This window comes from Silene latifolia, chromosome 11, assembly GCF_048544455.1.
Source record: "Silene latifolia isolate original U9 population chromosome 11, ASM4854445v1, whole genome shotgun sequence".
Lineage (NCBI taxonomy): Eukaryota > Viridiplantae > Streptophyta > Magnoliopsida > Caryophyllales > Caryophyllaceae > Silene > Silene latifolia.
Window position 1 is genome coordinate 28,165,628 of NC_133536.1, and position 13,237 is coordinate 28,178,864.

A 13,237-nucleotide genomic window follows, 5' to 3' on the forward strand; every position below is an offset into this window, starting at 1 on the left:
TCGGAAATTATGGTAACACCTTACTGTTACCCTATCTTTTGTATTATAAATACTCTTTGCATAATGAATAACAAATCATACGTTGCTTCTCTTATTCCTTCCTCGTCTCTGCCTCACGCTTCTAACAGTTATAGTCTTTCAATACTGGCATTGTCTATGGTTTGATGCTTTAAATTGAGTTGTGGTAGCTATTAACATGATGCACTGTTTTTATTGAACCCCTGGTTTGACGAGATTGCTTCTAATCCAAAGGAGCGCTCTCCTGCTTGGTTTTGTTTAAAGTGATCAGACTATATCTCAGAAGAATCAAGCCTGTCGTAGTTTGTTAAGGATGTCTTTTTAATTGAACCACGCTTTGAATTTGCCTCTTTGTATATTATAGATTTATAGTGTCTCCTTTGTTTCTTCCTATAGCCAGCCTATTTTGTATGGTTTACAATTTTTGAGCTTTCATTAATTTATTGTGTGTTTGCCTTGCTCTTGTTTGTTCAACCACCACCCTGTCAGTGAATCTAATAATGTTCATTGACTGAAGGCCGAGGCATCCCGTGACAACTTCTCATCAAAAGAACGCTTTATGTTATGTTTTTTTGTATAAGGAAATAAAACTAAATGGGATATTCTACGGTGTACCCTCGAGTTTTTCGATTTTCTACCGTGTACTCCTACAATTTTGAAATTCTATGGTGTACCCCTTAACTCTACACAATAGTCTATACCATGACCTTATTTTTAGTCTTTAATATGCAAGTTTCTTAATTGACTTATTAAATCGTTTATTTAGCATATTCCAATTACTCGATAACCTAATCATCTACTTATTAATTCGTCGGTTACCCATTAACCCACCAAACAGTATTCAAATCTAACTAAAAATTCTTCAAATATTCATTGTCATTTCATAAATCATAACTAAGTTTCTTAATAGTAGTTTGTGCTTATTAAAAGTCATTTGTGATACTTTTCACATAGGATGGTGATACAACATTCACGAGTTAGAATAAAGGTCAAAATACAGTTGTTTGATAGCGATAAAGTTAACGGAGAGTTAAATAAGGTCATGATAGAGAAATAAGTAAGAAATTTAGGGGTACACCGTAGAAAACTAAAAAACTCGAGGGTACATGGTAGAATATCCCAAACTAAATTGAATAATGGATCATTGATCTCCTTTTAACGGTGGTCATCAGAAACTATTTGCTTTCAAACCATTTCAGGAGGTTTTGACATGAATATGCAAAATTAGTTATAATTGTCAGCGACTTCTTTATTTGCGTCTGGAAAAAAAGTTAAATACCACTTCCTGAAAGCTGTTTGTTTCACTTTCCTTTGTTTTAATAAAGTCCACCTGATGTTATTTCCTGGCTAATATCATGAAGATAACAACAAAAACCTGCTATGGCGAGGAGATGAAACGTGCTGCTAAGAAGCTGAAATGTTGTCAGGATGTTGGATCTCATGATGGGTAATTACTTGTTTCTTCTCAACCTCTTGTAGATTAGTGCCTTGTTTAGACATATTTTGCGTGATTGGTTACGCCATAGTAAATTTTGTGCAGTAAGAAGAGGGAAAAGAAATCGAAGCGCAGGTCTCATAAAACCTCCCAAGATATTCAATCAACGTCATCTGCTGCTAACGAGTATGATTCTTTCCATCTGTGAACCTTTGTTTCTGATCTTGTCATTGAGTTGTTGGTTTCTTCGTCGCAATTTGCTATTGGGATCTCTATCCTGATGTTTGGGTCATTCGAGTGTGAATCTTAATCATAATGTTGAAATGTATGTTTTTTTCTTTTACGTATAAAGGGATCCCACAAGAGAAGTATTTACAATTTACAAGTATAACTTCTCATAGTTAAACTAGATGACACCTGCTATGTAGAAATCTCTATGTTTTTGATTGGATGTTGCATGCTCTCTCCGTTTGGGGAAGTTGTTGATTATGACACCAACGCCTATGTGCGTGTTTGGCATTTGTTCACTCGAAGTCTACATCTCATTTTAAATCAAACACGTTTAAATTAATAATTTTTTTGAATTCTTTTTTTTGACAAAATAGCCAAAGGCTCACGAGTGAGCAAAGAGCAGTTGCTTATAAATCATGTAATATTGTTATTGGTTTCTTGGGACACACTTGTTCTCTACTCATATCGTGTTTGTTTTCAGGTGATATATTTTTACGGGGTTGTGTTCAAGTAAAAGAAGAGCGAGGAGTGTAACTAGCGGCTACGCAGTTATGTATCCTTACTGATTATCTTGAGCAGTATTGTTGCCTACCAGCCCCTTTCCAGTTGCCATTCTAATAGCATACTAAGCTGAAAGCTCGGGTAGCATTTGTTGCTGTTCATACAGTGGCAATTCGAGTACCTCTGGATAACGGCTCTGGCCATTTGTAACGGAAAGCAATTGGTTTCTCATTATTCCTGGTATTAATACACTGTATAATTAGAACTAAGATTTTAAGGTAATATTCAGTGATAGCATCTCTTGTAGACTTGTAGGTACGCTACAAGATAACTTACATTTTCTTCTTGTCCCATATATATATACAATATCTTATTTTCATACTTCCTCCATTTCATTCAATTCCATACGTTTGCCCTTTTGAACACTATTCACAAGTAGGGAGAATTTTCAATACAACTTCTAATATATAGTATAAAATATAGTCATGTGAGATCTTGTTTTAATTGTCTTACCGAGTACATTGTAAATAACAAATTTTTATAATTTTTACTAATATGTAACTAAAGATATGAACAAAAGAAAACGAGCATTGATATACGTGTATAAAGCAAATGTATGGAATTGAATGAAATTGAGGAAGTATTACTTTGTATTACTGCATCGTCTCCCGTATTATTGTCATATTTTCCTTAAGGGTTTTTTTGTCAAACACAACCTTTAAAAATTTTTTTTTTCCAAACACCACCTTTAAAAAAAAAGTTTGTCAAACACAACCTTTAATAATTTATTTTTTGTCAAACACGACCTTTTGGTCGGGGGGGATTCTGTGAGATTTTTATTAGGGTTATGATAGCTTTATTTGGTCTGAATTTTGGTATGTAGGTAGAGGGGAGTGCAAGGTAGGTCGTAGTTGTGGTGGTTGCGGTGGTTGTTGCTTGCAAGTGGTGGTTCGAGAGGAGTAAATTGACTCACGAATAAGTCATACTTTAACTTTTTTTTATTTGGATTTACCTCCACTTCGCTCCTTCATCCCTACTTTACACACCGATAGACCCCATATAAAGCCACCTATTGCCACCATATTGATAACCCCTGGAAAGCTTACACTCCCACCTTTCCAACGAGTCTAAAAACACCTCAAACCGACCACATCGACTGAAAATCACCGCATTACAAGTGATCAAACTTTGGTCAAAAGGTTGTGTTTGACAAAAAAAAAATTTATTAAAGGTTATGTTTGACAAACTTTTTTTTTAAAGGTGGTTTTTGGAAAAAAAAAAATTTTTAAAGGTTGTGTTTGACAAAAAACCCTTTCCTTAACAATAAAAGTTGGGCACTACTTTGTTTTATTTTTATATTTTTTAAATGATAGCACTTAATTTATAGTTGCAGTAAGAGAACTCTTACCACCTAAACTAACTTTTGTTCTCATGAGATGGTCTAATCTAGTAGTGACTAAATTGGTTCAATTTCTTAAGGTCTCCAATGGACGTATATAGTATACTCCATTTACATAGAATATGGGAATCCCGAAAAATCTATACAATCAAATAAAACAGAGTAAGTACGGAGTATAAAATAAGAAATTGAGAGATATTTCGTCTTGAATTAACTGTTGTTTGGTGATAAATTCCAACGCTAATAGAGGTGGCTTAAGAAACAATAGGATAAAAAATATAATATCGTATGGAGTCATATGGTATGATATATTGTTATAAGATTGAGAAATATTTATTATTATTATTGTGAAAATATTGTAAAATAATGATTTGAGACTTGTATAAATAGGGATGAATTGATGAGAATAAGAGGCGTAACCATCAAGATCACCAGCAGCCCTATTCCTAATGACGTAACTCGAAACGTCATGACTCTTCTTCTAATCGATATCATACATTACAACATATTAATCAAGCTTCCAGCTAAGTCGCTGTTACGCATCAAGTCCGTACGCGCAAGGATTGGTACAATTTTATTAAAACTCCTCAAATTTCATTAATATACATGTTAAACACACCTCGAATCCCATTTATTCCTGTGATTATTTAGCGATTTCTCTTATTAGTGATGTGAAAGATTCGACTTTTGTTCTATACGTTTCTTGACGCTCATGATTATACAAGTGGAAAGTGCATGGAGATTGAAACATTCCAGACCTATTGTCGTATTGTCGGATCTTCCAATGAATTGATTTGCCTTAAATTTTTAGGATCCGTTTAAGTGAATATATCAAAACCCAAAAACTGTAAAGTATGATACAACGGTTCCAAAACCAAAATTAACTAATGTAAATACAATGTTCGACATAACAGCGGAAGACTTCTAATAGACTCGTGGTGACACATCCCAGCTATCCCTTGCGCATCCAAATCATACCTGCTCAATAACTGCTCACCATCCCCGAATGGATCACCACAGTTTTTAAAACATTTAAACGAGGTTAGTACTGATTACACAAAACAATACAGCTGAAACAATATACAATCCAAACTAACCAACCAATCTCCTTCACAACTCCACACACCTGACTACACACTAAGTGTGTAGTCCTGCCAGAATACCCATAGCAACAAGTATTCCACACCGCCAGTGGGGGACCGCAGCCGTTCCCACCTAAGCCCCGCCCATCTCATCCAAGCAATAAAACCCAAGTTCCTAAATGTGCACATCCCTTCTCTGGCGGGTTCCACAGAAGGCTAATCAAGGGCGTGAAGCCACTCCCGCAAGTGACTCCACTCAGCCGAGGACGCACTTCGCAAACCACAGACAGTTATACAACCAACAATACAATCAAAAATCACCAAAACAAATACCGACATGATATACATTAACAACAACAATCAATTATCACCAATGCCATGTAAACAATACTGAGTAGGGAAACCCTACCTGGAATAACAATCACTAGAGCGTCACAACAACTAATCAGTAATGTTCCTCTACGAATCCTCCTCCTATAACACATATGCATACAATTATCACCTAATCAATACAATCGTCCCAAAACCCCCAAATCTACCCAATTAGGGTTTTAAACAAACTTATGAAAACATTATAAAAATTATACAAGAAGCTTATCCTTGACACTACGATCACAACGGCGTAAAGAACAAGACAATCCGACGATCCTAGCCCTTGGGATTTGCCAATAACGCGATCAAAGCGAACTACGTAACTTCTTTTCTCTTGAAAGGTTTTAGAAAGCAAAAGTGATTAAAAATAATGACGGAAGCCTTTTATATTAATCACGCGTTATTAACAAAACCCGGCTAGAATAACCCGTAAGACTCACTTACTCGATCGAGTAGGTGACTTACTCGATCGAGTGTCACACGTACTCGATCGAGTACCCAACATGCAGAAACTGTTTTGCGTAAAAACATACTTACTCGACAGAGTGAGCCCCACTCGATAGAGTACCCATAGACATAGAGAACCGTAGTATTACAATGTTGAAGTTAGTTGGCAGTTGAGCATTTACTGCCTCATATTTGCGATTGTTTTCCTTATAGAAGTCATCTCCCTGGAGGTACATTAGTTGCTCAGCTCCTCCAAATATTGGAGTCGCTTTTCAGCTTCAGTAGGACCTGGTGGAAGATTGACTTCTATTTGTCCAACAAAGGATGGAAGATTATCGTGTATGACCATGTCGGGAATGGCATCCTCTGTAGGAGGAAGTCTAGCTTCTACAGCGACAATACGGCCTTCAATATCATTAAGGCGAGCATAAGCTTTTGGTCTTGGCTTGTCTGGAGACGAATGAGTGCAGCTAGGATTTGATCATTGCCATTTACGGGCTGTTCGGATCGACCATTAACGCTTCCGTGACTAGTTCCCACCATTTTGGAACCGAGGATAAGAAATCGACGATGAATCAAAACACGATCGACCATTTTCGCACTCTTACTCAAAAAAAGACTTGACTCGTGAAGTGGGTGTGTGACACTGTGTCAAGTGAGGTTTGAAAATGACAAAATTTGAAATGTTTGTCCTAGACAACTGTAGTGTAGTTTTAGGAGTGCTGACTCGAAGTGAGGTTTGAAATGGGTTTGAGGCCCGAATTTTGACTCGACATTTGGACAGAGTTTTGGCTTATTTTGCGCTATTTTAGGCCATTTTTTCGAAAATATTTACATTTTGAAAAGGATTTCATCTTACAAAATTTTGTCATGGTTTTGTTTACAAATGGTGATCACGTATATGATACAAACATATATATGGGCATTATAACGGTATGTTGAGTGCATTTAAAGGGTTTTGGCATAAAAAGGTGGGTTGCCATACCAAGCAATCAAACCATGGTCTGTGGAGAGTTCCGTGCCAAACATGAGTAATGTTGGTTCTTAGTCCATTCCCTCGAGTAGTGAAAGCGCTTGATACAAACATGAGTAAGCATTATGGTATGCTTGTCGCCAATCGCTATCCATCTTTAGGCCTAGATAAGAATTTGGACCGTCCAGACGGGATAATTGGTCGAGTGGGTTGGGTTAAGCCTAGGAAGGCCGAATGAAATGACCTAAGAAGGTCGAGTAATGAAAACCGAGAACTGTCTCGTATAAACTATTCCCTAACCTTGTTCAAGTCCATGGGTAACACGTAAGTGTATCATCCCCAGCGGAGTCGCCAAACTGTGGACATGGGCCACCCGTGCCGCGCGCACCCGCGCGTTGGTCTCGAGGCGGCGGCACTTCTCCCACAGAACCTTGGGTTTGTCCAAAGCACGTCATGGGTCGTTACCGATTTGTGAGGCATTGAAACCGGTGAAAGGTTGAATAAGCCTGCATTTGTGGAGTCGCCACCAATTTATTGTGGAAAAATTGGAAACCGTTCGAATACTTCGCGTCATATCAAGACACAAAGTAATGACATAAACACTAAGAACTCGTTACCCTTAGCCTCCTATGTCTAAAATGACTCTCGAAGATGCAAGGTTTAATTGATGATAGGCTATCGCACACTTATGCAAAGATAATATTTATACCCTAGGTAACAAATTAATGTAGTACTTAGGGGTCAAACTCATTTTGATGTGAAAGGACAATTTTGTGAATAAACACTCAACTATCCTCGACTTATAATAACGTGCTCGTAATCTAATATGGTAATCAATCAAAACTAGTAAAAGCCAAAACAATCAAATGCAAGCATGATAAAGAAGCCAAATGGGTAGGAAGAAGGCAATATGTAATGGGCAAGAAAGGGGTGTTGGAATATGTGTCCTTCGACAATAATGCAATCACAACTGTTGATCATGATGATCACATGTTTAAGTCTCATTTTAAAGAATACAATTGGGAAGTAATATTTTACTGTCAACTGGTCCACACATATCGGTAATGATTGGCTGACTAGAGTTTGACATTACTGTCGTGAGACGGTGGTGATCAGTTGATCCCCTTAGGTCATACCTAAAGGGTAACACTCTTAATTGATCATTTAATTGATCGTATGACGATACGGGTTAATTAAATTACTTAAAATTGACGGACGATTTTGGAAGTAATATAAAAGTGTCTCATTGTAATTTGATTAAATAAGATACGGTCTAAGTAATCGAATTGTTTTATTACTTAGATGAAATTATTATTTAAGGAAACAATTGCATTTGAATGAATAAATTATTATAAATACAAGATGTTGTGATTTATAATTGGTAAAATATTTTGGTACAAGTAATTATGAATTACTAAGTCGATTTTGTATATGACGCATTTTTTATTAATGCGTTGATTTTTCATATGTTAAAAATACATAACAATTTTTATGTGACATGTTACATGTGACAAATTGACAAAATAATGTGTAAAATGGATTTTCCATTTTACACTAAAAGGACCGAAATAATGGGGAGTATTATGTATATATTATGTTAATTATGTTAGTGGTAAACATAATCATATTAGCCTAATACTAGCCTTGCATACCTACTTGATCTTGTGAAGACAACCTTGTGCATGCATTGGCCATTCCCTCCCCCCTTCTACCCGGTTTTATGAGTGGAAAAGCCATGAGTTTTTCCCTCTAATTTTACTATATACATTATATCAAATGTAAAAGGATTATTCATTCATTACAACATCTAAAAATAAGAGTTTTTAGTGAGATAAAATCTTCCTCCTTCTCCCTTTCTCTTAACCGAAATTATTGAGAGAACAAAATAATTTTTGGTCAATTTTATACAAAATTAATATTTGTTCTAGTAATAATAATATTAATTTTATTAAGTTGTTACTTTGGGTATTAATCCTTGGGAGGGATTCTCTACTTGAATCCTTGTTTATCCATTTAAGGAACCTCAAGAACAAGTGAGTAGGAGAACTCACTTGTGCCCATAAAATCCGAAATCTTCAATGTAAGGGTTGATGATTTCTTCCTTTATAATATTGTTTGCATGCATAAGATCAATGTTTAATTTTATGACTAAATTAAATCAACACATATATGAATATGTTTAGTAATGAGATATAGATTTCTAACAAGCGGTATCAAGAGCCTTGGTTGTTTGCATGCAAATCGGTTATAGTTTTTCCGAGTTATACGATTAACATATAAAACTTGTAAATTTGTGTTATTATGATATATCACGAAATAAATTTTGCATGTTAAAGTTTATGGTCCTAAAATGTATTTAGGATATTTTGGTTAATTTATGGATTTTTATTGTTCATTTTATATAATAATGGCATTAAAAGTGTGATTTTATGATTAAAATGTCATTTTCGGACTAAAATTAGCTAAACTTCTAATTTTCCAATGATTTTTGGATATGTTATCACATGTTTTATTTTTAGATTACCTGTATTTGTTCAGATTTTTTGGAGTTTTTATGCTCGAAATATGGATTTTTCATGATAAAAATCAAATTTAGATGAAAAATAGGTTAATATGAGATAAATTTCGAATCTGGTCATAGAAATTTAGTATGTTGTCACATGAAATTTTACAAGATGTGTGTAAAAGAATATGCTATATTGAAGTCTTTATGCATGATTTATGAATTTTTAATGAAAAATAGCATAAATAGTGACTTAATTAGTAAATAATTGCTAAAACATACCTCATGACTAAGGAAAAACGTCACATGTTGCATTTTAATTATCTTTTTCAGATCTGAAATTGAAAAGTTGATGAATATATTTTTCTCATGTTTTTATGATTATAATTGATAAATCTGATAAACCGCAACATAGTTTTTCCGATAAATTTTCGAAATTTTAACCTAAGTATTTTGAACATTATGAGTGTCATGGTTTTTTTTCCAGAATGTTCATGAGTTTAAAGTTCAAATTTCAAATTTATTTGAAATTTTTGTGATTTATTTGAAGTTTATAGCTTTTTATTGTAATTTTGAGTCCATTACTGAACAATTTTTTAAGAAATATAAGTTAATTATAGTCAAATAGTTAGTGGAGACTAATTTTGTGTCCTAAGTTGGTTAGGGTAATTAACTTTTGCATAAATTTGATTTTATGTAATTTATTGTGATTTTAAAAGGTTGAATCACACAAATCCGTAAAAACCGTTTAATATATGATATAGGCTCCTTAAAGGCAATTTAGCATAAAATTCGGCATGTTCATACATATTATAATGCTGCATTTTATTTATGATTGTCATAATTTTATTTTATGTAATTTTGAATTATGTAATTTTTACTTAGTATGGCCTTAGTTTTTAATTGGTATTACCCGAAATGTATGGGAATATCGATTCGGTTGTAATTTTTGTGATCTCGTATAACCGTTTTGTAATTTAATAGATTTATTTTATTTTAATTACAAATGTATAATAGGAATTTATGTAATTTGTTATGTAATTTTATTATTCCGGAGTTCCTTGAAGACGGTGTCACTCAAGAAGGCGATACATAAAGACGGTGTTACCTCGAGATGCGTGCCATAACCGAAGTTCAAGGGACCAATGTGTAGATACCTCATTTCTGCACCTCCCGCAAACCACCCGGTGATGATTGGGCCTCATATTTGGTACGCGGAACGATATGTGACAGTTCGTAAGTTTATCGTCAAGTGATTGCTCAAACATTAATGTCTACCTCATAAATGTCATCTACACGCCGATACGGTCGTTTTGACAGTAATTAGAGTACATTTGGAGTCCGGGCCTAAAACCGTCTTCATTTTCTGATAACCGTTAAATCCCGAGTCAGAAAGTTCTGGAATGTTCCGGATATTTCTATTCCATATTTTAATAAATATTTCACAATCTTTAATATTTGGTAAACAATTTCGCGTAATATTCATACAAAATATTAAGGAAAACCAAATTATTTCGTTATTCCATAACTTAAACACGGAATTCTTTCTTCCGCAGGAGGAAAACACTTGGGAATAGACGCAGCAGGTGCTGCGCCTCTTCCAAGAGACGCAGTGTCTGCTGCGCCTCTTCCCAGGTCCTTCTCTGCGTAGTTTTCGTATCTTTTTCATATCTTTCCGAGATTCACTTCAAAAGTCTCTCCGAAAACCCTATTCTTTCACGTGATTAGTATAAATAGGAGCCTTCGCTCCTCATATTTCTCACGCGAGTGTCCGCCCTTCTCTTCTCCCTTTGCATTCTAGACCTTTGTTCTTACTTTTTGGCGTCTACGTGCTTGAACATTCGACCACGTAAGCTCGGATCCTTCTGAGTACCAGCCTCGTTTGCATGACCGACCAATTTGACCAACTCCACAATCAATCAACTTAATTAACTTAATCGTTTTCCTCTTACGAGGGCACTTTCTTTACATTCGCGTCGAGCATCACTAATCGATAACTTAGTTCATCTCGTTTCGTCAACATGTAAGTCTGAGGGTGTATAATCTCTCTTTTATTATTGTATTTTATTTTATTGTAATCATATGGTAAGGTTTATGTCGAAAATATCATTAAAACCGATTTCAAAACCGTGCTTTACAACCACTTTTTACGGATTTCCAGAAGACAAACCGTCGAGAAAGGACGCAGCAACTGCTGCGCCTCTTCGAAGGAGCGCAGCACCTGCTGCGCCTCTTCGTGAGGTTGCACGTGTGAATCATGTCTCATTGGTATGATGACTCGAATTTCCTTCAAAGGTGTTGGAATGCGCGCTGCTGACCTATTAGGACTCATACACACGGATGTGTGTGGACCTATATCAATCACCGCACGAGAAGGCTATAGGTATTTCATCACTTTCACGGACGATTTAAGTAGATATGGCTATGTCTACTTGATGAAGCATAAAAGTGAGTCCTTTGAGAAATTCAAAGAATACCGAGAATCGGGTACAACCAATCGGGTAGAAAGATTAAAACACTACGATCAGACCGTGGTGGCGAGTATCTTTCACACGAGTTTGATCAACACCTTAAGGATCGTGGGATTGTCTTACGATTAACTCCACCGAACACCTCGGTTGAATGGTGTGTTCGAACGGAGAAATCGAACACTACTTGATATGGTTCGATCCATGATGAGTCACACCGTATTGCCGATTCATTGTGGGGTTATGCTCTTAACACCGCTCTAATACTTAATCAAGTCCGTCTAAAGTCATGTTGACAAGACTCCATATGAACTATGGAAGGGAATGGTCCCTAACTTGTCCTTTATACGGGTTTGGGGTTGCGAGGCTTATGTCAAGTGGAGACACGAGGATAAGGTCGGCCCGCGATTGGTCAAGACATACTTTATAGGTTATCCTAAAGGAATATTTGGTCATTACTTCTATTCGCCGACCGAACAAATTGTATTTGTTGCGGCTAGTGCGACGTTCTTAGAGAAGGAGTTTCTCGAGAACGCGAGGAGTAATAGAACCTTCGAACTGTCGGAGATTTCAGAACCAAATGCCGAGCAACCATTGGAGGAACCAGTTCCTTCAATCCCGGCTGCGGTTAGTATTCCTGAGGAACCTAGGAGGTCGGGAAGAGTCTCTATTCCTCCGGACAGATACATTGGTATGGTCGAGAAACATGACATAGATGACACTCTACTCTTAACGAGTAGTGAACCCGCAACCTATAAAGGTGCCATGACTAGTTCCGACTCAAAGCTATGGCTTGAAGCCATGCAATCCGAGATGGACTCCATGTATGAGAACAACGTATGGGATCTTGTTGACTTACCTGCTAAGGTTCGTCCCCTTCAATGCAAATGGCTTTACAAGATAAAGCATTATGTGGAAGGTCAACAAGATATCTATAAAGCACGACTAGTTGCTAAAGGTTTCACCCAAGTGCCAGGTTTGCACTACGATGAAATTTTTGCACCCGTAGTCATGCTGTGTTCCATTCGGATTATCTTAGCGATTGCCGCTTTTCATGACTATGAAATTTGGCAGATGGATGTGAAAACCGCTTTCTTAAACGGTTATTTGGAGGAAGAGTTGTACATAGTACAACCCGAAGGTTTCATCGATCCTGAACACCCTAAGAAAGTGTGCAAGCTTAAGCGTTCCATTTATGGACTTAAGCAAGCTTCTCGGAGTTGGAATCATCGTTTCGACCAGGTGATAAAAGAGAATGGATTTACTCGATCGGTCGAGGAACCATGTCTATATATCAAGTCGAGTGGGAGCAAGATTGTCTTCCTAATATTGTATGTTGATGACATACTCCTGATTGGGAATGACATACCTCTCTTAACTTCGGTAAAAGTATGGTTGAAGAACCATTTCCAGATGAAAGATCTGGGTGAGGCACAAAGAATTTTGGGCATCCGTATCTATCGAGATAGATCACGTCGGATGTTATCTCTCGATCGAGTCTTATATTGACAAGATTCTAGAGAGATTCAGCATGACTAACTCCAAAAAGGGGTTTCTTCCTATGGCTCCAGGGGTGCATTTGAGCAAGTCTCAGGCACCAGAGACATCGGAAGAAAAAGAGCGCATGACCCGGATTCCTTATGCTTCGGCTATAGGATCAATCATGTATGCCATGATATGCACACGTCCAGACGTGGCATATGCATTGAGTATGACGATTCGATTCCAACAGCATCCAGGTGAATCACATTGGATGGCTGTCAAGAACATTCTTAAGTACCTACGGAGGACTAAGGATTGAGCATTGA